This window comes from Anguilla rostrata, chromosome 12 (genome assembly GCF_018555375.3).
Source record: "Anguilla rostrata isolate EN2019 chromosome 12, ASM1855537v3, whole genome shotgun sequence".
Lineage (NCBI taxonomy): Eukaryota > Metazoa > Chordata > Actinopteri > Anguilliformes > Anguillidae > Anguilla > Anguilla rostrata.
The window spans coordinates 40,746,444-40,769,442 of NC_057944.1; the positions used below are offsets into that span (position 1 = coordinate 40,746,444).

General features: G+C 52.0%; 1 protein-coding gene across 2 annotated transcripts in view; it reads right to left on the minus strand.

Moving 5' to 3' along the window:
• schip1 (schwannomin interacting protein 1) overlaps positions 1 to 22,999 on the minus strand; it is a 247,376-nt gene that overhangs the window by 116,730 nt on the left and 107,647 nt on the right. The gene's annotated exons all lie outside the window — the stretch shown is intronic.

Genomic DNA, 22,999 nt, shown 5'->3' on the forward strand with positions numbered 1-22,999 from the left:
CACATTCAATAAGGATCCAATTCACTGCTGCCATAGCATACAAATGCATGGAAACTGTCTCGGAGTGTTCTACATAAAAGACACACAAAGCGCACATAAAAACATTAAATAAACATACACCCCCCCTCCACCATCATACACATCCACCCAGACCAGGCCAGGACAATGCTCCCCCCCACCCCCCACCCACTATACACATCCACCCAGACCAGGCCAGGACAATGCTCCCCCCCCCCCCCCCCCTCCGCCATCATACACATCCACCCAGACCAGGCCAGGACAATGTCTCCCACACCATCATAACCACCAGAACCAGCAGAACCAGCAGAACCCTTTCCTACTGGACCACGCTCCCATGCCTGTAGTTTCACTTCCTGCACCTTTGCACCTTTCCTGTCACTCAGAAGAGATATGACCAGCGACACATGAACAGCAGACATATGGTGTACCGGTGGATCAAACTAAACGGGCTGTGGGGGAGGAGAGGGGGGGGTGTACATTTATATAACATGCAAGAAAAACCTTCTAAACCCACCCTAATTAATTCACTGCTGTCACATGGCAAAACTGAGGGAAATGCCTGGTATGGAACTGATTTATTGAATTATCAAAGAGCTGAACATTCGGCTGGAAATGGAAAAGGAGACGTTGTCGTGGGGATGACGGATTTCATACGGCCATCTGGAGGGGGGGGCGGGGGGGGGGGCTCAGGTGTGTGAGGGGAGGGAAGGGGATTGAATGCTAATATCACCTGCATTTTTATTACAGTTTCAGCCTGTCAATCATACACACACACACACATACTACATACACACACATGCACATCAGTAGACCACAGGGGGACTGGGGTTCCTGTCTCTCTGAGCCAAAATGGCGTCCTGCAGCAGACAGGAGGACTGTCTCTCTGACAGGCAGTGAGGCCCTGCTCTGGCCCTGTAGTGAAGCGCATGGGAGGTGAGGCCCTGCTCTGGCCCTGTAGTGAAGCGCATGGGAAGTGAGGCCCTGCTCTGGCCCTGTAGTGAAGCGCATGGGAAGTGAGGCCCTGCTCTGGCCCTGTAGTGAAGCGCATGGGAGTTAGCTCTGTCTGCCCTGTATGAGCCAGAAGTGAGCCTGCTCTGGCCTGTAGTGAAGCGCATGGGAGTGAGCCCTGCTCTGGCCCTGTGTGAAGCGCATGGGAAGTGAGGCCCTGCTCTGGCCCTGTAGTGAAGCGCATGGGAAGTGAGGCCCTGCTCTGGCCCTGTAGTGAAGTGCGTGGGACTCCCTGGACAGGTCTGCTCAGACAGGCTTTTCCACACTTTAAAAGGTCAGATTCTTGGTGAGAAAAGTAAAGCATCAACCTAGAGCAATCCAAAGCCCACTGAGCCCCCATCAACCCCACCTACCCCATCAAACCCCCATCAACCCCACTCTACCCCAACACCCCATTTACCCCCCAACAAACCCCACTGAGCCCTGCAATCAAACCCCACTCAACCCCCATAAAACCCCCCTCAACAATCCATCAAGCCCATTAACTCCCCCATCAAACCCCACTCTACCCCCAACACCCCATTTACCCCCAACAAACCTCACTGAGCCGTGCAATCTCAAACTCCCCACTTTTACCTTCCAAACAAACCTTTCACATCTGAAAGCGCACTAAATCCAATGTACATAACCCCACTCAACCCCATCAACCTCCCATCAAACCCCACTCACTAATCCACGCCATCAACCCCATTTAACCCAACCCCCACAACCTCACTGAGCCGTGCAATCAAACCCCACTCTACCCCCTTCCATCAAACCCCACATCAAACCCCCCTCAGTCAGGGTCCGACTCCTCAGGAACCCTAACCCTAACCCTCCTCCTCTCTCTCTTTCCAAGGCAGAGCAGAGGCTTCTGGGAGACTAAGACAAACGGCCGTCCGGAGCGGAGACATAGGACACCTTTCACCTTTTCTATGATTTATGTATTAAAATGCGAACCTCTTTGCTAAAAGATAATGTTATTACAAATCGAACGAGCGCAAGCAATGCCACCTCAATGAATCAAAGCGACAGCACCAATATTATTCTCAGAATTCTAAATGTACAAAAAAACTGTCAGTATGAATGAATTGTGTATTTTCTATTTAAATGTTTTTTTTATTTAACCTTTATTTAACCAGGAAATCACCTGTGATAAATGTCTCTTTTTCAAAGGAGACCGAGCCAAGATAGCAGCCACAATAAGTAAAATACAATACATAAATCACAGAATTCACAAACATTTAGTTAAAACAAGAACAATCTTCATAGAAAGTGTGATTATTATTACAGGGGCTAAATCATAAAAACAGGATCGGCTGCACATTACATTAGACCAGACCCGAGTTTGGTTTTATTCCATTAGGATCAAACAACATTATGGCCTGGGCCTGAGAGAGACCTTACACTCACAGCTTAGCAGCCGCGGTGTAATCTAAAGTTCAATCAAACAAATCTACCAGCTCAATCAAACACTATTTTTGTGCTTGGTTTAATCAGAGTGAAGGTTTGGCTCCCTGGATTGTTTTTTTTGTACAGCGTTTGTTTCCTGCAGAAAGACTTTGGGCTGAAACACAGGCGTCCTCACTGTGAAGCATTCTGGGATTTTGCCAGTCGATCAGTGCATCAGACGTTCATTCAAGCGCATGCAGCACAGAGCCCCTGCAGAATCAGGCGGAGTTAAGAAACCTCTTCAGATCTGAGCCAGAGTAGAACCAGGATGCAGAGGCCCACAGGGACTCATATCAACCCAACGGGGAAACGACCCAGCTTTGGACAGACTGGAATAACCCAACGGCCAGTCCGCTGCTGTCGCTCCTCACTGGCTCTCTCACACATTGGCTCTCAGACACTGACTTCGCAGGATCAACCAGCCAGCAGCTAAATGAGATGAATTACAGTTTTACACGTCAGATAATCTGCTCATGCAGCTGTTAACAGCTTTTTTTAAAGTAGTGTGTTCCTGAAAGATGTGGTTTTGCACTTGAGATCTGAACACACAACCACCTGGACCAGAGCAGACCCTGTGGGCCCGACCCTCCTGCAGGGGGTGCAGACCCTGTGAGCCCGACCCTCCTGTAGGGGGGTGCAGACCCTGTGGGCCCGACCCTCCTGTAGGGGGGTGCAGACCCTGTGGGTTCGACCCTCCTGTAGGGGGGTGCAGACCCTGTGGGTTCGACCCTCCTGTAGGGGGGTGCAGACCCTGTGGGCCCGACCCTCCTGGAGGGGGGTGCAGACTCACGCGGCCGCGCGGATTTGTGGCGGCGGCCTTCGGGCCTGACGGGTGGGAGGATCGACTCGGCCGTCCGTGGGAAAGCAGCACAAAGCCATTTCATGCCAGAGAAAAGGGAGAGAGAGAGAGTCACGCATGAAATTACTCACTCACACGCGATCCGCCTACACACACACGCTCACTCGCACCTGATCACATGATCAACAACCCTGTTTCACGCTCCGCAGGCGGCTGAGAGTCACATGATCCACTCCGCGCCTGAGGCCGCCGAGCGTAGCGATCACGCGCCTAGCAGGCCCAAGTGTCAGGAAGCAGACCAATGGCAGAGCAGAGCTCCGTTCCTTCGGCCCTGCTGAAAGAGACTCTGTCCCTCCTGTGCTTTAACGTGTTACAGAGCTGAACGCGGGGGGGCGAGCGCAGACCAGAGGAGCAGGCCGACTCCCAGCAGCCCCTGGGGCGGACCCTGGTGTAGAGGTTTCATTAGAGAGCCTTGGACCCCAGGATCCAGCTGATGGCACAGTTTAATTAAGCCCTTTATAAATAATTAACTCTGACAGGAACCCAGAGCCCGTACCAGAGCCTGTACCAGAGCCCGTACCAGAGCCCGTACCAGAGCCCGTACCAGAGCCCGTACCAGAGCCCGTACCAGAGCCCGTACCAGAGCCCGTACCAGAGCCCGTACCAGAGCCCGTACCAGAGCCCGTACCAGAGCCCGTACCAGAGCCTGTACCAGAGCCCGTACCAGAGCCTGTACCAGAGCCCGTACCAGAGCCCGTACCAGAGCCTGTACCAGAGCCCGTACCAGAGCCCGTACCAGAGCCCGTACCAGAGCCCGTACCAGAGCCCGTACCAGAGCCCGTACCAGAGCCCGTACCAGAGCCCGTACCAGAGCCTGTACCAGAGCCCGTACCAGAGCCCGTACCAGAGCCTGTACCAGAGCCCATACCAGTGCCTGTGGGGGGTGGTGTGGGACCCCGGGGAGGGACGGGTGGTGTTGGACCCCAGGGAGGTGGGTGGGGAGGGGGGTGTGGGACCCCGGGAGGGAAGGGTGGTGTGGGACCCCAGGAGGGGGGTGGGGAGGGGGGGTGGTGTAACCCCGGGGAGGGAGGGGTGGTGTGGACCCCAGGGAGGTGGGTGGGAGGAGGGGTGGTGTGGGACCCCAGGGAGGGGGGCGGTATGGGACCCAGGGAGGGGGGCTGGTGTGGGACCCCAGGAAGGGGGCGGTGTGGGACCCCAGGGAGGGGGCAGTGTGGGACCCCAGGGAGGTGGGGGTGGGTGTGGGACCCCAGGGAGGTGGGGTGGGTGTGGGACCCAGGCAGGGGGGCGGTGTGGGACCCCAGGGAGGGGGGGGGTGGGGTGTGGGACCCCAGGAGGGGGGGCAGTGTGGGACCCCAGGGAGGGGGGGTGATGGGACCCCAGGGGGGGGCGGTGTGGGACCCCAGGGAGGGGGGGTGTGGGACCCCAGGGAGAGGGGTGTGTGGGACCCCAGGGAGGGGGGGTGGGGTGTGGGACCCCAGGGAGGTGGGGGTGGGTGTGGGACCCCAGGGAGGGGGCGGTGTGGGACCCCAGGGAGTGTGGGACCCCAGGGTGGGGTGTGGGACCCCAGGGAGGTGGGGGGTGGGGTGTGGGACCCCAGGGAGGTGGGGGGTGGGGTGTGGGACCCCAGGGAGGTGGGGGTGGGGTGTGGGACCCAGGCAGGGGGGCAGTGGAGCTCTTTAATGTGCTCTAATCCGCACCCCGCTCCAGTCTGACACTACTGGCACCTCCTGCGCTCGCGTTCACACTCCAGCATTTGGCCGAGACTCCCGGAGCCTGACAGGATGCAGCTAACAGCATCTCTCCTAACAGCCAACATTTCTCTGCATGAAGTCTATTTATATGCCTGGAGACACGGTACCAAAGCAATTCACGCTCGCAACCTTTCTCAAGGACACAATGGCTATGCCCCAACTGGGAATCAAACCGGCAACCTCTGAGCTACAAGGCCAATTCCCAAACAATTATTCTATGCTGTGCGTGCGTGTGTTTATGAGCGTGTGTGTGTGTACAGATTAATTTCACAGGTTAACAGTAGAAAATTAGCACAGTGGGCTGGCTGGGGGGTTATTTTCCATCTCTGTGAACAGAACAGTAGGGCAGCTTCGTGGGTTAAACTCTGTGGTGTTACTGCTGCTGTACACAAATACATTCAGCGCTAAGGCAAGGAGGTGGAGTTTAACTTCTTATTAATAAACTGCGGAAAACATGATTTTGCATCACAAAGTACAGCTTGATTTTAAAAATACAGATTATGTAACTATTATACATTTTAAACTGATGTTTTTTTCCCTAATTAATATCCATTTGTCAAAATGCCTTTCAAAAGAAAGACTTGATATTCATGCATCCAGAAGATGTGAAAAATTATTCTTCACACAACTTGTCAAACCAAGAAGCAGAAAGACAGAGTAAAGGCTGATTTAGCCGAGCTCATTAGAAGCCTGGTTCTGCAGGAGTGTGACCTCCACCCACTCCCCAGGCCCCACTGCATTCTGGGGGATTTGTTTTGGTTCTCTGAAACGAGACAGTGAAATATGACAGCTTCCAACACCCAGCAACCCCCAAAATGCACACACACACACACACCCAGCAACCCCCAAAATACACACACACACACACACACACACCCAGCAACCCCCAAAATACACACACACCCACACCCACACCCCAGCAACCCCCAAAATCACACACACACACACACACCCAGCAACCCCCAAAATACACACACACACACACTCAGCAACCCCCAAAATACACACACACACACACACCAGCAACCCCCAAAATACACACACACACACACACCCCAGCAACCCCCAAAATACACCACACACACACCACACCCAGCAACCCCCAAAATACACCCACACACACACACCCAGCAACCCCCAAAATACACACACACACACACACCCAGCAACCCCCAAAATACACCACACCACACCACACACCAGCAACCCCCAAAATACACACACACACCCAGCAACCCCCAAAATACACCCACACCAGCAGCAACACCCACAGCACCCCAAAATACACACACACACACACACCCAGCAACCCCCAAAATCACACACACACACACCACACCCCTACACACACACACACACACCCACACACACACACACCCACTACACACCACACACACCCAGCAACCCCAAATCACACACACACACACTCAGCACCCCAATACACACACACAGCCCACCACAACACACACATCACACACACATCCTGCAGCAACACAGCTCACATTTCCTCAACACACACACAGTCACACTCTCAACACAGACTACACATCTCTCTCAACACACACACACCTACTGGTGATTCATTTGTAAAATATTTTTTAAATGATAAAATCAGGGAGGCACCACATGGAAAAGCTCCTGGATTGTCCTGTCCATTCATTTTCAAATTGTGCATTCTTTTACAACTGCTGCTCATAACCGTTAATCACGCTAACGACCTGTAAAAGAAAATGGGCTTCGTGGGCCAGTAACGAGCATGCCAACACGAATTAATTAATTAATTACATGATCAATTATGGGAGTCTGCAACTGCTGTAATTAAATCACAGCATATGCACCGCATTGATAAAATCAGCTCTCACACCGGCTATCTGCACCCAGCAACTGTGTGTGTGTGTGTGTGTGTGTGTGTGTGTGTGTGAGAGAGGTGTGTGTGTGGTGGTGTGTGTGTGTGTGTGTGTGTGAGAGTGAGGTGTGTGTGTGTGTTGTGTGTCGTGTAATAATCATTGTGAAGAAGGATTTGGTTTGATATGGTGATGTTGATGTTCTGTAGTGTCGTATCTGCAGAATTTAATGTGAAGAAGGATATGGAGAATACTCATATTGTCTTCCTGTAAGACCGCAGTACCAGAGTCTTTAATCCGAAGGCAGGAAATGGGAAAACTGACTGGCCAAGAGTCAAACCAACTCCCACCAGCAGCAAGATAACACACGCCAAACACACACACACCACAACACTCACTCCACAAACACAACACACACACATCACTACAACACACACACCTCACGTTTACACACACACACACACACACTAAAATACTTACAGGTTTTATGGCAGAATTAATCTCTGAGATAAATGTTGCTGTGGCCTTCAATCTCTTAATTAGGTCTCTATGTGTAATAGACCCTTTCAACAGCATTAAAAAGATAATTGTCATACTGCCATGTCAGAAAGGGAAACGCTCTTTTAAGAAAGCACAACAGTGCTGCTGGGTAAAAAAGTACCAAAAAGACAACAAAGTGGGCACAACACAAAAGAAGAAGAGGAGAGAGAGAGAGAGAGAGAGAGAGAGAGCAAAAAAGAACAGAGTGAGAGAGAAAGAGAGAAAGAAAAGAGGTGGGCATTCACCTCTTTAAAACTACAATATGAAGAAAAACAGGGTTAGGGTGAGACTCAAATGTTATTAATTTCTATATCCCCTGATGAGGACACTTCCTGTTCTGAAGGAACAATGGTGAGGGATGAGTCATTTATCCCAGAGTTTTTGGGATTGGTCATCTATTCCAGAGTTTATGAGGGTGAGTGATCTATCCCATAATTTAGACAAGGGTGATCCATCACTTCTCCCTGGACTATGGGATGGATCAGGCCTCTCTAGATTCTGGGATGTATTATTCATCCTGGATGCATGATGTATTCCAGAGAGTGCTAGGCCCTTTAGTGCGCAGTGAGGAGAAGAGAGCAGTCTCAGTTACATCCTGTAAGCAGGCTGACTGCGGATAACGCCACAGATTAAGAGGGGTAATGGCACAGATTAAGAGGGGTAATGGCACAGATTAAGAGGGGTAATGGCACAGATTAAGAGGGGGTAATGGCACAGATTAAGATGGGGTAATTGCACGGATTAAGAGGGGGTAATGGCACAGATTAAGAGGGGTAATGGCACAGATTAAGAGGGGGTAATGGCACAGATTAAGAGGGGTAATTGGTAGGCACAAAGATATAAGATAAGAGGGGTAATGGCACAGATTAAGAGGAATGGACAGATAAGAGGTATGGCACAGATTAAGAGGGAATGGACAGATTAAGGGACAACAGCACAGATTAATAGGGGGTAATGGCACAGATTAAGAGGGGTAATGGCACAGATTAAGAGGGGAAAACAGCACAGATTAAGAGGGGACAAACAGCACAGATTAAGAGGGGGTAACAGCACAGATTAATAGGGGGTAATGGCACAGATTAAGAGGGGTAATGGCACAGATTAAGAGGGGAAAACAGCACAGATTAAGAGGGGGTAACGGCACAGATTAAGAGGGGTAACGGCACAGATTAAGAGGGGGGTAATGGCACAGATTAAGAGGGGGTAACGGCACAGATTAAGAGGGGGGTAATGGCACAGATTAAGAGGGGAAATGGCACAGATTAAGAGGGGATAACAGCACAGATTAAGAGGGTATAAGGGCACAGATTAAGAGGGAGTAACAGCACAAATTAAGAGGGGTAATGGCACAGATTAAGAGGGGGTAATGGCACAGATTAAGAGGGGGTAATGGCACAGATTAAGAGGGGGGTAATGGCACAGATTAAGAGGGGGAAATGGCACAGATTAAGAGGGGACAAACAGCACAGATTAAGAACGGGTAACAGCACAGATTAAGAGGGGGTAATGGCACAGATTAAGAGGGGATAACAGCACAGATTAAGAGGGGACAAACAGCACAGATTAAGAGGGGTAACAGCACAAATTAAGAGGGGACAAACAGCACAGATTAAGAGGGTGTAATGGCACAGATTAAGAGGGGGTAATGGCACAGATTAAGGGGGTAATGGCACAGATTAAGGGGGGGTAATGGCACAGATTAAGAGGGGGTAATGGCACAGATTAAGAGGGGGTAATGGCACAGGAACGGCACTGACAGCATCCTGCCCAGGCCAGTCAGAACTCTACTGATGTAATTCAGCCAATACAGCATGGAAATCTTAACCTGATTTGCAATTAGCCCCGCTACAGAGAAAGCCATTTCAACTACCGCAGGCTTCTAATTGACCCGTCTAATTGGATTAGACAATAATGACAGCTTCTATGCCCTTGACATACCCTGAGTGGAGGCAACTGCTGGGAGCCAGATTGTTCCCCCCCCTCTGCACACAATCACACACACTCACACACAGACACACATACACACACACTCACACACAGACACAGACACACGTACTCACACACACACACACACACACACACATACACTCACACATACTCACACACAAAGACACACTCACATACACACACACACACACACACACGCACGTACACACACACACACATACTCACACACACACACGTACACACACACACACACACACACACACACACACACACACACAGGATGCGTGTGATTAAAGGGAATCACATTCTCTCCACAGCGATGCTCTTCTCAGCTCCATCAGTATCCTGCAGATCTGGACAGTCTCTCAGGAAAGGAGAAATGTGACAGTTCCCTCAAAAGCTCCTGCAATTAGGCTCTATTCTCCAAATATAACATACACACTGCACACACACGTGTGTGTGTGTGTGTGTATATATGTGTGTGCGAGTATGTGTGAGTATGTGTGTCTGTGCGTGTGTGTGTGTCTGTGCATGTGTGTGTGTGTACATGTGTGTGTTAGTATGTGTGTGTGTGTGTGTCTGTGCGTGTGTGTGTGTGTGTGTGTCTGTATATGTGTGTGCGTGTGTATATGTGTGTACATGTGTGTGTTAGTATGTGTGAGTGTGTGTGTCTGTGCGTGTGTGTGTGTGTGTGTGTCTGTGTGTGTGTGTATGTGTGTGTGTTAGTATTTGTGAGTGTGTGTGTCTGTGCGTGTGTGTGTGTGTGTGTGTGTTCGTGTGTAGGTGTATGTGCTTCTGAAGGAGACCTGAAGAGATTAATACAGCAGAAAAGACTGAAAATCATGTGAGAGAAATTGTACTCAAAAGCTTTCGTATGCAGGTTTGCTGGAGTTCAACTGTATTTGAGAGCAGAATCATGAATCATTAAACCTGCAGAATATTACGAGCCAGGAGAACAGTAACAGCAGCGCTATAGAGCTATTTACGGTAGACACCGATCACACGAGAACTGTGCATGACTAAATTACTTGATAAGTGCTTAGAAATGCACTGAGAAGTTGCGCTGAAGCAGATCCTGATGGCCAGTCCTTTTATGAGCATTTAAAAGCTGGCACTAAATTCCAGGCAATGGCAATGCCAGTGAAAACGCATGCGAGTCATTTCCCACTGCTGTAAAAACACATCACGCAAAAAGGGCAGAGCTGCCACAGACAGGGCGAGGCTCAGACAGAGTGGGGTACAGACAGGGTGGGGCACAGACAGGGCGAGGCTCAGACAGAGTGGGGCACAGACAGAGTGGGGTACAGACAGGGTGGGCACAGACAGGGTGGGGCACAGACAGGGAGGGGCACAGACAGGGCGGGGCACAGACGGGGCGGGGCACAGACAGGGCGAGGCTCAGACAGAGTGGGGTACAGACAGGGTGGGGCACAGACAGGGCGAGGCTCAGACAGGGTGGGGTACAGACAGACAGGGGCACAGACGGGGTTGGGTACAGACGGGGCGGGGCACAGACAGGGTGAGGCACAGACAGAGTGGGGCACAGACAGGGAGGGGCACAGACAGACAGGGGCACAGACGGGGTTGGGTACAGACGGGGCGGGGCACAGACAGGGTGAGGCACAGACAGAGTGGGGCACAGACAGGGAGGGGCACAGACAGGGCGGGGCACAGACGGGGCGGGGCACATATGGGTAACCTTGGCCCTGACTGCATTGAGGCATTCAGAAGTCTTTTACATACGACCCATTTAAGCAGCTCAATATTCAATATTCAGTGGGTTAATTCAGGTTTTATTCAGGTTAAGTACTCTGCTCAGGGCTACAACTGCACTGCCCCCCACTTGGGACTGAACCTCTGAGTTAGCAGCCCAGCTCCTGAACCACTACACGACACAACTGCTCTCATATCCGGGAAGGGGGGGCGGGGAGGGGGGGGGCACTGCCCGGAGCAGCAGATGATCTCATTCTGCCCACAGTCTCAATCTGAGATGAGTGACACATCATTACCCACGCCCAGCTCAGCCGGGCCAATGAGAAGCCCAACTTCATCAATCACCCAGGGACCAGAACCCCCCGCCCCCGACCCCCCCCTCCCCCCCCCACAGGCAGGAGCGTGAGCCCACAAGCCTCTGATGCCTCACACACACACACACACACACACACACACACCACACACACACACACATCAACACACACACACACACACACACTCACACATCACACAAGCGCACACACACACACACACACACACGTACTCACACATCACACACACACATACCCACACACACACACACACACACACACACACACACGTTTTACTGCGCTTTTTAAAAGAATGCATTCTGTTTCCTCACACAAACCCCAAAAGCTGCTCTAACAGCACATAAACAGCAGGGTGGGATGCTGTGTTATAATTAAGAAACAGAGACACACGCTGAAGCCCCCGTATGAATCCCATACCGCCGCACTAGCGTAGCGTAACTAGCGTACCGCACAGACACAGCACCATAAACAGGCAGCGTACCACACAGACACAGCACCATAAACACAGACACAGCACCATAAACAGGCAGCGTAACGCACAGACACAGCACCATAAACAGGCAGCGTACCACACAGACACAGCACCATAAACAGGCAGCGTAACGCACAGACACAGCACCATAAACACAGACACAGCACCATAAACACAGACACAGCACCATAAACACAGACACAGCACCATAAACAGGCAGCGTACCGCACAGACACAGCACCATAAACACAAACACAGCACCATAAACAGGCAGCGTAACGCACAGACACAGCACCATAAACAGGCCGCGTAACGCACAGACACAGCACCATAAACACAAACACAGCACCATAAACAGGCAGCGTAACGCACAGACACAGCACCATAAACACAGACACAGCACCATAAACAGGCAGCGTACCGCACAGACACAGCACCATAAACAGGCAGCGTAACGCACAGACACAGCACCATAAACAGGCAGCGTACCGCACAGACACAGCACCATAAACAGGCAGCGTAACGCACAGACACAGCACCATAAACAGGCAGCGTAACGCACAGACACAGCACCATAAACAGGCAGCGCGGCGCTGCGGCGCATGTCTGCTAGCCTGCCTGATGCATTACGCGCTTTATGGAGAACGATCCATCAAGCTGAGGAGTGGGGGGGGGGGGGGGGGGGGGGGGGCAGAGAGGCTGCGCGCTTTTTAATTAGCCTAGCGCTAACTCGGTAGCGTAATCAGAAAAAAAACAACAACACAATTAGCCAGTAAAGTGTAATTAGTGTGGTGATTAAGTGGAGGGAGGACACACCCTTTGCAGAATTCCATCTCTTCACACCTTTAACTGCTCCAACATTAAATCAGATTTTCCTGCCGAATCTGCATTTCTGTGATGAAGACGAGCGGCCTGGGTCCGCCAGCTGAACTGAGGAACACGAGGAAGGCCTCACGCTCAGCCACGCTTCACAAATCCCACAGCGAGCCGACTACCCACACAAACACCCATTTAGCAAAATCGGGGTTTTATTATTGATGACATTAATTTAGTGATGACTGTGGAGATGAGTAATGCAGGAACCATCGAAGGGAGACCATCAGTCGCATCCAGCCATATCAAAATGGCGTACGTCAGAAGAAGTAATGAAAACCTCAATCCACACTTTCCTCTTCAGTCTGATGTTAAAGCGAACATGATGCCAGAGAGAGAGCAGGAATATGAAATCTCAGAGCACCTCCTCTCCTGTCTCTGTGTTAAAGGCTCAGAGCACCTCCTCTCCTGTGTCTCTGTGTTAAAGGCTCAGAGCACCTCCTCTCCTGTGTCTGTGTTAAAGGCTCAGAGCACCTCCTCTCCTGTGTCTCTGTGTTAAAGGCTCAGAGCACCTCCTCTCCTGTGTCTCTGTGTTAAAGGCTCAGAGCACCTCCTCTCCTGTGTCTCTGTGTTAAAGGCTCAGAGCACCTCCTCTCCTGTGTCTCTGTGTTAAAGGCTCAGAGCACCTCCTCTCCTGTGTCTCTGTGTTAAAGGCTCAGAGCGCCTCCTCTCCTGTGTCTCTGTGTTAAAGGCTCAGAGCACCTCCTTCTGTTCGGTTAGCTCGAGCATCCTCTGTATCTGTGTTAAAGGCTCAGAGCACCTCCTCTCCTGTATCTGTGTTAAAGGCTCAGAGCACCTCCTCTCCTGTTCTGTGTTAAAGGCTCAGAGCACCTCCTCTCCTGTTCTCTGTGTTAAAGGCTCAGAGCACCTCCTCTCCTGTGTCTCTGTGTTAAAGGCTCAGAGCGCCTCCTCTCCTGAGTCTCTGTGTTAAAGGCTCAGAGCGCCTCCTCTCCTGTGTCTCTGTGTTAAAGGCTCAGAGCACCTCCTCTCCTGTATCTGTGTTAAAGGCTCAGAGCACCTCCTCTCCTGTCTCTGTGTTAAAGGCTCAGAGCACCTCCTCTCCTGTGTCTCTGTGTTAAAGGCTCAGAGCACCTCCTGTCGTGAAGCTCAAGCACTCTCCGTGTCTCTGTGTTAAAGGCTGAGCACCTCCTCTCCTTGTAAGCTCCTCTCTCTGTGTGTTAAAGGCTCAGAGCACCTCCTCTCCTGTGTCTCTGTGTTAAAGGCTCAGAGCACCTCCTCTCTGTGTCTCTGTGTTAAAGGCTCAGAGCACCTCCTCTCTGTGTCTCTGTGTTAAGGCTCAGAGCACCTCCTTCCTGTGTCTCTGTGTTAAAGGCTCAGAGCACCTCCTCTCCTGTGTCTCTGTGTTAAAGGCTCAGAGCACCTCCTCTCCTGTGTCTCTGTGTTAAAGGCTCAGAGCACCTCCTCTCCTGTGTCTCTGTGTTAAAGGCTCAGAGCACCTCCTCTCCTGTGTCTCTGTGTTAAAGGCTCAGAGCACCTCCTCTCCTGTGTCTCTGTGTTAAAGGCTCAGAGCACCTCCTCTCCTGTGTCTCTGTTAAATGCTCAGAGCACCTCCTCTGCGTTTCCCGTGCTTAGAAAGAGCTCCAGTGAGGGAATGAGAGGTTTGTTTGTTTCTCGTGCACACAGAGCATTCCCTGCCCCTGAACGGCCTGTGTCCACATGCGTGACTCTAACGCGTGCGCTCGCATGTACGACGCATGCATAATGCATGCAGCGAGGGGCGCACCGCGTGGAACACGCATGTTCCCCAGGGCCACACGACTAAGGGCTGTAATGGAGGAGATAGGGCCCCAGCCTCTCTGCGTCCGAGCACTTCAGCCCAGCCTGCAGATACACTCACTGCCCACAGCACACACGACCCACTCTGCCCTATCCCCCCCCCCTGCCCTGCCCCACCCCCCCAGCCTGCGTTCCTGCACCTGACCCCCCACCCAGCATCAGGGAAACACACTCTGCCCTGCCCCCCAGTCTCTGCATGTGAGGAAGACTACCACACTCTTACACTCTCTGTGTTAGGAAGACCACCACACTCTTATGTTCCCTCTGTGTGAGGGAGACTACCACACTCTTACAGTCTCTGTGTTAGGAAGACCACCACACTCTTATGGTCCCTCTGTGTGAGGGAGACTACCACACTGCTCTAAGTCCCTGGATGAGTGACTTCCTGTGTGGATGAATAGATGAATAGAGGCGTAAAGAGTGAGCAGCTGTGAAGATGTGCAGCAGGTTGTTAGAGGGGAGCGGTGCGGGGGGGGGGGGGGGCGGGAGGCACAGGCGCATAAATAACAGGTAAATAAAGCAGCGCCCGTCTGCTGCACTGATTCATGGGAGAACTCGTCTCCTGGCGCAAGCTGCTGGTCATAAATCAGGTGTAATGTGCCAGCATGCCCATGCCAGCCCTGTGCCAACTTGTCCATGCCAGCCCAGTGCCAACTTGTCCATGCCAGACCTGTGCCAAAGTGCCCATGCCAGCCCTGTGACACCTGTGGACAATGATATATAAATACTGTATATAAACGGTGATGCAACCGCATGCCTGTACTCTGAACAGACTGAGTGCCAGGGATGCAAAGGTGCCTAAAATGGGACAAGCGCTTGCCACTGGGATGGTGCCCTATAGGTACATAAGACTCTGCCCTTAGCCTGCAAACGGCCCATGGAGACACTGGCTCTCTCTCTCTCCCTCTCTCTCCCTCTCCCTCTCCCTCTCCCTCTCCCTCTCCCTCTCCCCCTCCCCCTCCCCCCATTCAGTGACATCACCTGCAGAGGAAGGTGGAGATGAGCAGGCACGGCTGTCTGAAACAGCTGTCCTGCTCTGGAGGGCCCTGACCTGTGATAAGGGATCCATGTGGAGCAGCGCGCGATGTGAGAGCAGAGCTGACAGGTACAGAGAAATGCACTCAGGCAGCGCCCAGGACCCCAGCCTCTACCGCCATACTTCCATGACGACCCCCCCCCCCGTACCCCTGTACTGCCATACTGCCACACCCCCATGGGGAGGACAGCCCCGTGCCGTGCCGACCCGCCCCCAGCCCCCCCCCACCCCGTGTACCGCCTCACCACCCTATTAACAGTTTATGAGACACAGGCATCCTCGGAGGACCAGGGCCCAGATCACACAGGAACATAAGCAGCTCCAGACTGCACATTACAGGGCCAGGGTCTCCATGGGCCACTGCACAACCAGGCCAAGATCAAATATACATACACAATTTCATCATCATACACAAGAAAAAATACATAACTGGCAACATTTCGTTTCAAACACTGTTTAAAGGGAAAGTCGCATTTAGTTCCAGTGCATTTATACAGCTGGATACTTACTGAAGCAGTTTAGATAACATAGAATGGTAGTGCCTCATCTGGGATTCAAACATGCAACCTCTTTGTTAAACGCTCAGTTTCCTAATCATGGTGGGGGCGCAGCCTGACCTCTCAGGGGCTAGCGATGAGGGGGAGGGTGAGGGAGGTGGGTGAGGGAAGGCGAGGACGCGTGGGGGGGGGTGGGGGTGAGGCGAGCAGTGGGACACCATCAGCGTTCGTAGTATGTGAGGGTCGGCTGACACACAGCGCCGTGTGAAGGAAACATCAGCGCGGCCATGAGGAGACACCTCTGCTCCAGCCAGACAATGGCCGACACCATCACGAGTTCTGCTTCCAGCTCACTGACAATGGACCTGACATCCATCAGCCGTCCTTCTGCTTCCAGCTCACTGACAATGGACCTGACATCCATCAGCCATACAGTTCTTTATCTGTCTCTCTCCCTGCTCCTCTCTCTCTCTCTCTCTCTTTCCCAGAGCAGAGAGAAACTTCATAAGGCCCTTGGTAGGTGGCAGACGCTGGGACAAAGCAAGGTGAAGGCCAAGCTCACTGTAACAGGCCTCTGCACAGGGAGAATCAGCCAATTACATCACTCTAAGGAATGCATTATGATATCACAGGTCACATGACAGCCATATTGGGACAATTTTTAATTAATTTTTAGTTTGCATCCCATGATCCTCATACCCAATATTGCCCTGTTTGCTCCAGGCCTCAGAGTGAGAACGATGAGAAGGGAACAGGGACGGGGAGAAGGGAACGGGGAGAAGGGGACAGGGAGAAGGACGGGACGGGGATAAGGGAACGGGGACGGGGAGAAGGGGACAGGACGGGAGAAGGGACGGGAGAAGGGGACAGGGAGAGGAGAAGGGGACGGGAGAAGGGAACGGGGACGGGGAGAAGGAACGGGAGAAGGGAACGGGAGAGGGAGAAGGGAACGGGGACGGGGAGAAGGGGACAGGGACGGTGAGAAGGGAACGGGGACGGGGAGAAGGGGAGAAGGGGAGAAGGGGAGAAGGGGAGAAGGGAACAGGGACGGGAGAGAAGGGGAGAAGGGAACGGGGAGAAGGGAACAGGGACGGGGAGAAGGGGAGAAGGGAACAGGGAGAAGGGGACGGGGAGAAGGGAACAGGGATGGTGATAAGGGAACAGGGAGAAGGGAACAGGGACGGGGAGAAGGGGAGAAGGGAACAGGGAGAAGGGGACGGTGAGAAGGGGACAGGGACGGGGAGAAGGGAACGGGGAGAAGGGAACAGGGATGGGGAGAAGGGGAGGAGGGAACAGGGAGAAGGGGACGGTGAGAAGGGAACGGGGACGGGGAGAAGGGACAGGTGACGGTGGAGGGACGGGGACGGGAGAAGGGAGTGACAGGGAGAAGGAGAAGGGGAAGAACAGGGACGGGGAGAAGGGAACGCTAACCGGCTGCCCGGTGGGTGTGCTCTGGTTTCAGAGACGAAAGCCCTGTAGCTGCTGATTAAACCGTGGCATAATTACATTTGGACACCATCCAGTAATCAAACAATAAACAAATCCATCTCTGTTTGAAATCTCCTTCCTGAGTTGAGTATGTGCGCAGAACAGGAAGTAAACACTGCCAATTATACAGGAAACCAGCACCACGCTCAGCACCAGTCTAATCCCTACTCTGAACCTGAACATGAACATGCACATAGAGAGCTCAGCACCAGTCTAATCCCTACTCTGAACCTGAACATGCACAGAGAGCTCAGCACCAGTCTAATCCCTACTCTGAACCTGAACATGAACATGCACAGAGAGCTCAGCACCAGTCTAATCCCTACTCTGAACCTGAACATGAACATGCACAGAGAGCTCAACACCAGTTTAATCCCTACTCTGAACCTGAACATGCACATAGAGAGCTCAGCACCAGTCTAATCCCTACTCTGAACATGAACATGCACAGAGAGCTCAACACCAGTTTAATCCCTACTCTGAACCTGAACATGAACATGCACAGAGAGCTCAACACCAGTTTAATCCATAAACATGAACATGCACATAGAGAGCTCAACACCAGTCTAATCCCTACTCTGAACCTGACCATGAACATGCACATAGAGCTCAGCACCAGTCTAATCGCTACTCTGAACCTGAACATGAGCATGCACAGAGAGCTCAACACCAGTCTAATCCCTACTCTGAACCTGAACATGAACATGCACATATAGAGCTCAGCACCAGTTTAATCCATAAACATGAACATACACAGAGAGCCCAGCACCAGTTTAATCCATAAACATGAACATGCACATGTAGAGATACTGTGACTGATCTGTTTGGAGACACAGCTGCTCAGAATGGAAGTAAATGTTTTATAATCCTCCCAGCCATGCAGCTTAAATTAATGGTTCTGTATTACTGCAATTTCAGGCATTGACTGTGGGGCATGAGTAGGGTATATGACTATGGGATGTGATTGAGGGATGTGAGTGGGGTATATGACTGTGGGATGTGAGTGGGATATATAACTGTGGGATGTGAGTGGGGTATATGACTGTGGGATGTGATTGGGGATGAGAGTGTTGTATATGACTGTGGGATGTGATTGGGGGATGTGAGTGGGGTATATGACGGGATGAGAGTGCGGTATATGACTGTGGGATGTGATTAGGGGATGTGAGTGGGGTATATGACTGTGGGATGTGATTGAGGGATGTGAGTGGGGTATATGACTGTGGAATGTGATTAGGGGATGTGAGTGGGGTATATGACTGTGGGATGTGATTGGGGGATGTGAGTGGGGTATATGTCTGTGGGATGAGATGGGGGATGTGAGTGGGGTATATGACTGTGGGATGAGATGGGGAATGTGAGTGGGGTATATGACTGTGGGATGTGATTGAGGGATGAGGGGGTATATGACTGTGGGATGTGATTGGGGATGTGAGTGGGGTATATGACTGTGGATGTGATTGGGGGATGTGAGTGGGGTATATGACTGTGGGATGAGATGGGGGAATGTGAGTGGGGTATTGACTGTGGATGTGATTGGGGATGTGAGTGGGGTATTGACTGGAGGATGAGTGCGGTATATGACTGTGGGATGTGATTGGGGGATGGAGTTGGTATATGACTGTGGGATGTGCTTGGGGGATGTGAGTGGGGTATATGACTGTGGGATGTGATTGGGGGATGAGTGCGGTATATGACTGTGGGATGTGATTGGGGGATGTGAGTGTGGTATATGACTGTGGGATGTGATTGGGGGATGTGAGTTGGGTATATGACTGGGGATGAGAGTGCGGTATATGACTGTGGGATGTGATTGGGGGATGTGAGTGGGGTATATGACTGGGGATGTGAGTGGGGTATATGATTGTGGGATGAGACGGGGAATGTGAGTGGGGTATATGACTGTGGGATGAGACGGGGAAATGTGAGTGGGGTATATGACTGTGGGATGTGATTGGGGGATGTGAGTGGGGTATATGACTGTGGGATGTGATTGGGGGATGAGAGTGGGGTATATGACTGTGGGATGTGAGTGCGGTATATGACTGTGGGATGAGACGGGGAAATGTGAGTGGGGTATATGACTGTGGGATGTGATTGGGGGATGTGAGTGGGGTATATGACTGTGGGATGTGATTGGGGGATGTGAGTGGGGTATATGACTGTGGGATGTGATTGGGGGATGAGAGTGCGGTATATGACTGTGGGATGTGATTGAGGGATGTGAGTGGGGTATATGACTGTGGGATGTGATTGGGGGATGTGAGTTGGGTATATGACTGTGGGATGAGATGGGGGAATGAGAGTGGAGGATGTGTCTGCAGGCTGTAAGGATCACTGCTCAGGATAAGAGCTTTAGGTACTGCAGGCACGCCCCCATGATACAGTTCCGTATATACATGCTCTCTAAAGAGTGGGTGGGTAACAGCACCCAGAGAGAGAGAGATGTTCTCCCCAGCACTGCTTTACTCGCTCGTCCTGCAGTACAGGCTGCTGGCTTCAGTAACCAGTAATCGGACTGATTAAAACATAATAGACACATTTCTGTGCGAGAGTAATTTTAATAGTGCTCCCCCCTCCCTCCCCCTTCTCATTTCCCAGGCTGCTGTTCAGGCAGCCCCAGCGAATGGGAGATAAGCAATCTGCTGTTAGCTCTTTATTTAGCACAGTCACATGCAGGCGGAAGTACTGTCTGTGGCACCAGGGCCGGCCGGAAACTCCCCACACATTTACAGCCTAGCTCCACCCCGTGTCTCCACCCTGATATCTCCACCCCGTGTCTCCACCCTGATATCTCCACCCCGTGTCTCCACCCTGATATCTCCACCCCGTGTCTCCACCCTGATATCTCCACCCTGATATCTCCTCCCTGATATCTCCGTCCTGCGAGCAGCAGCTGATCCCCGTCTCAGACGCAGCAGTGAAACTTCTGCTCCTCTCTGCTCCTCTCATCTCCTCAGCTCCCTTCATCTCCTCAGCTCACTCACTCCTCATCTCCTCTCAGCTCCTCTCTGCTCCTCTCATCTCCTCTCATCTCCTCTCTGCTCCTCTCATCTCCTCTCTGCTCCTCTCTGCTCCTCTCATCTCCTCTCTGCTCCTCTCATCTCCTCAGCTCCTCTCATCTCCTCTCTGCTCCTCTCATCTCCTCAGCTCCTCTCATCTCCTCTCATCTCCTCTCTGCTCCTCTCAGCTCCTCTCACCTCCTCTCTGCTCCTCTCATCTCCTCAGCTCCCTTCATCTCCTCTCTGCTCCTCTCACCTCCTCTCTGCTCCTCTCTGCTCCTCTCTCCGAGCAGAGGAGCTGCAGACTCCGGCGCTGTAGTCAGAGTAAATAATGTGCCAGGCCGGAAGATGAGCCAAAATTAATCAGTTAATCTGGCCCTGTGGCCCTGTGGTCCTGTGTCTCTGTGGCCCTGTGGCCCTGTGGCCCTGTGACTCTGTGGCCCTGTGGCCCTGTGGCCCTGTGTCTCTGTGTCCCTGTGGCCTGTGGCCCTGTGGCCCCTGTCTCTGTCTCTCTGTGTCTCTGTGGCCCTGTGGCCCTGTGTGTAACGATACGTAACACAGACGCGGTGATTTATGGTTTTAATGCAGTCTGCCGCGGGACTGATTTCTCATTTCGTGGCTGTTTGTGGAATTGATTCCTTGTCTTGTGAGAGGAAAGAAGAGGTACAGGTGGAGACGCGCGGTATGGATTCCGCTAACTCAGAGCTGCCGTGTGTTTTAATTCAGCCGATAGCTTTTTATCTCTCTCCCTTTATCCCTTTCACCCCGTTTCTCACTTTCTCTCGCTTCTTCTTCTTCCTTTCTTATTGATTAATTCCATTGTTTGATTCTGTCCTATTACTTTTCCTTTAAAAGTAGCAGCAACATAGTTTACGGTTTAAAGGTTCGTAAAAATTTTACGAGGAAAAAACGATTAAATGTCTAAAAAAGGAAGCAAAAGAGCCAAGTCTCACTCTCTCTGTCTGCCCCCCCCCCCCGGCCCCAACCCCAACCCCCACGTTTCAGCAGCTTGGAGAGCCAGCCCCAGGCACCGAAACCCAAGCTGAGCAGGGATAGCTCTTCAGTCACAGTGTTCGCATACGTGCCCCAAAACAGCACCCCCAGGGTACGAGAGGAGAGGGTCCACACAGTGTGTGTGTGTGTGTGGGGGGGGGGGGGGCTTGTGCAAATCTAAAATTTAAGCATAGCTTCCTCAGTATAGATACTTCAGTTTGACCAGCGATGCCCACACTGTCAGACCTACAGCAGGAGGAGGCTAAACAGCCATCCAGGAGCTGCAGCAGGAGGAGGAGGAGGAGGAGGCTAAACAGCCATCCAGGAGCTGCAGCAGGAGGAGGAGGAGGAGGTTAAACAGCCACCCAGGAGCTGGAGGAGGAGGAGGAGGAGGTTAAACAGCCATCCAGGAGCTGCAGCAGGAGGAGGAGGAGGTTAAACAGCCATCCAGGAGCTGCAGCAATTAATTCCTCATCAAAAGCAAGTTCCTCAAAAGAGCTCTCAGTCACAGCTGCCTAATTCCAGTCCCGCTCCGCAGCCAATGACCTTGGGCCAGGAGCAGAGCGATGGAGAGGAGAGGAGAGCCTTTCAGAGGGAAACAGACCCCATTCCCGCATCGAGCAGGGGTCAGTCTGCACGCCTCTCTGTGAAAGACATGGACCTGATCAGAGCCTCTCTGTGAGAGACCAGAGCCTCTCTGTGAGATACTACTCTGGACTAACGCTTTCCAACAGAACCAGCTGAGAGAGAAACAGAGGCAGAGAGAGAGAGACGGAAAGAGTGTGAGAAAAAGAGAGTGAGAAAGGAAGATGGAAAGAGGGGGAGAGAAAGAGAGTGAGAGAGAGAGAGGGAGAGAAGACTGTGTACAAAGCTGTCTGAGCCAAGAATGAGGGGAGTCTTCATCTATAACGGCCGGCCCAGGATGACATCACACCTCCAAAGCAAAGTGCTGATTGGTTAGCAGATCTGTGTGTGATTGTATCGCACGTTTATAATGCACGGCTCTCATTTCCCACGTCCTGACAGAGCTACGGAGATTATGAGTCCTCACAAGGCTCAACCGCTGCTCTCCTCTGCCTGCAGTCACGGCTGACTGGTCCTCAGCATGTGATCCCCGATCAGAAATTCCCTTCGCAGTGTCACACGTGTGTCATACGTGTGATATTCTCAGGAGAGAGATACGAAGCTTCCCCAGGTCACACAGCTGAAGCGGTATCTCCAGTCTCCTGTCACAGTGACATCAGCCCTGCATACCTGCCACACACACACACACACACACACACTCACACACACTCACATACACACACTCTCACACACACACTCACACTCTCACACACACTCACATACACACACTCTCACACACACACTCACACTCTCACACACACTCACATACACACACTCTCACACACTCACATACACACATACTCACACACA